Source organism: Centroberyx gerrardi, chromosome 2, assembly GCF_048128805.1.
Source record: "Centroberyx gerrardi isolate f3 chromosome 2, fCenGer3.hap1.cur.20231027, whole genome shotgun sequence".
Lineage (NCBI taxonomy): Eukaryota > Metazoa > Chordata > Actinopteri > Beryciformes > Berycidae > Centroberyx > Centroberyx gerrardi.
Genome location: NC_135998.1, coordinates 36695401 through 36700400, shown reverse-complemented (window position 1 = coordinate 36700400; position 5000 = coordinate 36695401). Strand labels below are relative to the sequence as shown.

At 42.5% G+C, this 5000-nt stretch overlaps 1 protein-coding gene across 1 annotated transcript in view; it reads left to right on the top strand.

Moving 5' to 3' along the window:
* Positions 1–5000, top strand: part of dcc (DCC netrin 1 receptor) — a 172021-nt gene that overhangs the window by 157398 nt on the left and 9623 nt on the right.

The window sequence follows — 5000 nt, the reverse complement described above, 5'->3', positions numbered from 1 at the left end:
CAGACAGACAGGCAGGCAGACAAAGAAACACCACCTCCTCTGAAACGGTGCTCGACGGCTTCTCAAAAACACCCTTCAACTGAACTGTATGTACTTCAAACCTTCTTCATCTCCAGGATCAATAACGCCCCCCCCCCCCCCACACACACACACACACACACACCCCCTCCACCCCCACACCCCCGTCTCGGTGTTAAATCTCTCCATCTCGTCCTTCGACCCAGAAAGAGAGACAGACACCGGTTTGACCCCGGCGGGCGTTTCACACCTCGGTTCCCGTCTGTCTGGTAAACATCTCTCCACCTTCCTGCAGGAGGCGGCGGTCTGCTCCCCTCCTGCAGCCTGAAGCCCCCGGGACGGGAAGCTCTTTTATGGGTTTTCCACTGCAGATGTGCAGCTTGCCCCGGCTGCACTGGTACAATACACTGCGTTTTTCTACAAAATGTTGCTTGTTCTGCATAATGGAGTTCAGTCCGGTCCGGTCCGGTTTAGTCCGGTCCGGTCGGACGGGAGCGTGACGGTAAGTCAGGCAACACATTCGGTTCTGGTTCAAACGAAGAACAAGCAGAAACACATGTTCAGTTCTACTGTGAAAAACTGAGTACTGGTACTGTACAATACCAGTAGTACCGATACTGTACCATAGACATAGTACTGGCACAGTATCATAGTAGGACCAGTATGGTACTGTAGTACCGGTAGTGTACCATCAAGGTTCTGTACGTTACTTTAAAAATGTATTCCATTACATTACCATATTTGAGGTATAAAGGTACAGATGTGAAAAGGTTTGCATACAAACACTTTTTTTCTGTGCCACATTTGTACAGCTGCCTGTTTAAACCTTCTGAGTTTCTCACTTTCACTTTAAAAGTTTTCGCAAGTATCTGTAATCAGAATATATTTCTTTTAGGTAGCATAAAGGATTACAGGTACATTGTGTTTTTTTGCACTTAGAATACATAACGGCATTACAAGTTTTCAGTTAGTACCCGACGCTGTGTACCACAGTAGGAGCAGTACAGGTACACAACAGTACTGACACTGCACCTTACTCACAGGTAGGGCTGGGTATCGTTTAAAAAAAATGACGATACCAGTACCAATACCAGTACCAATACCAGTACCCTTAAAGTGACACCGATACCAATAGAGTACTTCATTCGATACCTTTTTTTTTTAACGTTTTGGTGGCATCTCGGCACGCTGAACTGCCGACTAGCGGGCCAATCACACGTCGCATTAAATCGAAGAACGCTTGCGGTGATTGGCTGCGAGCAAAACCATACAAATAGTCATTTTTTTCTAGATCTGTGTACAAAAAGTATTGAATGCAGGTATCGTTTGACTGGAGAAGTTTCGATACTACTTGGTACTGGGTTATTTCGGTCGATACCTTAAAGGTAATCGAGTACCGATACCCAGCCCTACTCACAGTACGCTCTGTACAGGCAAAACTCGGTGGAAAGACACGATATTTATCTGCTGTCTGTGGGAAAAGGAGCTCGTAATTCAACTATTTGGCAAACTTTCTCACTTGTTCCTAACGGCAAAACACGGGGAAAGTGGGATGTGCGTTTTTTCGCAGTGGGTTTGTGGCGAAAAGGAAGACGTAACGTGATCGTTTGGAAGTCATCTCTCGTGTCTTCAAGTTTAAACATGAAGAGGACTAAGAGGGCATTTTTTTTTTCCGAAGGTGTTGATGTGAAAGGCGCCTTTAATCCGACCGCTCCCTTGTTCTGAAGTGTAAAACCTGCTGCAGAGGCTCTTTCAGGTGTTTTGGGGGAGGAAGAGGACGGATGTTTATTGATTAGGAAGTGATGGAGTGCAGCGTGGGGGAAGGGATGCTGGATGGTGGAGGGATGTTTGGAGAAAGCCTGAGGAGGTACAGACATCACGGGGCTGTTTTGATGCTGTTCAGGGAATAAGGGAGTAGAGAAAACTACCTACATCTCTCTTTTGTCTCTCTTTCTCTCTCTCCCACATTGTTTTTCTTTTAGCCTTTTTCTCTGTATTTATTTTGTTCTCCCCTTGCTTCATCTCACTTTTATTTTAAAGACATAGAAAGTGAAACTGTTGATTGATATTTTTTTTTAGATTGGATATTGGAGTAGGGCTTTTCCTCATCAATTACCTCAGTCTACTTTGGGAAATCTCAGCTGCCATTACTATTATTATTATTATTATTAAAGATTGAATGGATTGGTTGGAGGACTGGATGGAAGGATGAATAGATTATTAAATAAATTGATCAATAGACGCTTACTATATGGATGGATGGATGGCTTCTTCAGTGGATGGATGGAAGGATAACTTACTTAAAGGATAGGTTCGTCAATATTGTTCCTACATATAATGAGTCTCTTCATCCCTGTAGTACCTGGACCCACAGACAATACTGGCTTCAGAGTCATGAGAGTCAATGAGTCCAAATAGGGCATCCTTTAATGGATGGATAGATGGATAACTTACTAAATGGATGGATGGATAAGTTACTAAATGAATGGATGGATGACTTACTATATGGATGAATAAATGGGAGCCTCGCAAAGTGGATAAATGGATAACTCACTAAATGGATAGATGGATGTCTTTCTTAAAGGATAAGTTTGTCGAATTTGTTCTCTCTTCATCCCTGTAGTTCTTGGACCCACAGACAATATTGGCTCCAGAGTCAGCTGTCTATCCTTTAATGGACGGATAGATGACTTACTAACTGACATGGATAGATGGATCACTTCCAAAATGGATGGATAGATGACTTTCTAAATGGATGGATAGATGGATTACTTGGATGGATGGATGACTGTAGTTCTTGGACCCACAGACAATATTGGCTCCAGAGTCAACAATGGGCCTCATTCATGAAACTTTTCTTAAATTGTTCTTACTTTTGTTCTTAAGAAACATGCCTACGCAAAACCAACGTGGGATTCATGAAGCATGCGCAGAGTCTCGATTTCTGCGTATTCCAGGTGTATCTGATGATGAATGCCACTTGTTCCTTAATTGGATGCGCGTGCCTGTTGATGCTCATTAGCATAGGTAGACGCCCCGGCAACTCTATAAAAGGCCTGCTGTCTGAAGGGTCGTGCGCAAATGGAAAGCATTACTGGAGCGGTGGAGAACGGCAAACAGACCCAAGAAGAAAAATTCAAACTCTGAAATAGAAGTGTTGTTGTCGGGAGTGAGAGAAAAAAAAATATATACTTTTTTAAAAGTGTAAGCGGTGGAGTGACAGCAACTGAGAAAGAAAACATGGCAAGAAATTACTGATGCTGTCAATGCTGCAACATCAGAAACACACACCTTGAATTAAATTAAAAAGAAACCGTTTGACTTACAGTTAGAATCTAAAAAGCGAGGGCGATAGTCTAACTCCAAATAGATGCAGGTTATTAGCTCCAGGCGGAGGGCAAATGTTTGGGGAAATAATATGGAGACTGTGCTGTCAGGTGTCCAGTCATCAGCGGAGTTGGACACTGATTTAATTCAAGCAGCATCTCCATCTGATGGTAAGCTCAGACTTTAGACTATATAATAATACTGTTGGTTTTGACTGTAGCTCTTGACAGGAGCTTTCTTCCTGCGGTGTCCAAGCACATCCAAAGTCCTTCCAGCTCAGTATGCTGCGCTCGCTCTGTGGCGGAGCGAGTGGCCGTATGATAATTATATGATCGCTGCTGAGGGGTCTGAAGGTTTATCAGGTGTGTCATTAGCAATGTGGTCAAGGCATAACCTCTATCACCTAGAGACAAACTAGTTAGTCTTGAGACTCTGGTTAATTTAACTTCCATTCAGTCCAATATGCGCCGTGCGTCTCCAGCAGCACCTGCTCAAGATGCACGACCCCCTGCTGTTCTGCAGCACCAACGAGTCGTGGCTCCCTCCTGGACAGGGGAAACCACATGTAGGAGGTTTAGGTTGGCGTCACAAATTAATTGAATGTTTATGGTGTGTTATTGTTTGCGATTTAAATAGGGAAAGCGTTTGGAGACGGTGCTTTGATGTGCACAGTCTATTGCTCCTGTGGTAAGATAAGATAGAACTTTATTGATCAATAAATAATATAATATATGTATGATAATATATATATATACGATAATAATTAATCACTTTAATCACTCACGTTTCCAATTGAATAGAATTGCCTATAAATTTGTTCATATAGGCCTAGCTTTGTTAATATGGTTATTATCACTAGGCTTACAAATGGCCTGAAACACATTTGTTGTTGATATGAGGTCTGGAACTGCTTTAATAGATTTCCCTTAAAGAATAAGGCATTTTAAGTAGAAACCACTTCATGCAAACACACGTAGATTTTGATCGTACCAAAGAACAAATTCAGGTAAGAAAAAAAATGATGAATGCCGAAATGTTCGTGGAAACGTTCGTAAGTACGCTTTAAGATCAAATCTGATCGTACGCACGTTTCGTGAATGAGGCCCAATGAGTCTAATGGATGGATAGATGGATAATTTAAGAAATGGAGGGATAGATGGATGACTTAGATGGATGGATAGATGACTTACTAAATGGATGGATAGATGGGTAACTTGGATGATAAGACGTATGACTAACCATATGGATGAATGCATTGATGAGTCACAAAATGGATGGATAGATGGATGGGGGGATGGATGGATGGAAGGAACTTGCTGTAGATCTGTTGTTACTGATCAAACTGTTTCCAGTCAGAACTTACTTCACTGAACAGCGGTCTACAGGAAGTGTCTCTGAAGCCAGACGCTGTTGATGGATTTATCTCAGGTGATGTTGCAGTAGCTAGACCCAACACACACTGATGCAAAACGCTGGTGGAAACATGAGTCGGCCACACTGTTGTAATTGTTCAAAACCAAATATAATTTGACTCTATTTGAGGTTTCGCGCTTCTTTGTTTCATTGAAATACTTCCGATTGGTTGGGCTGACTCACGTCTGATTGGCTGAGTCCAAGGCCGCTGGAACTCATTTCCAGAAAATGCAGATTTGGGA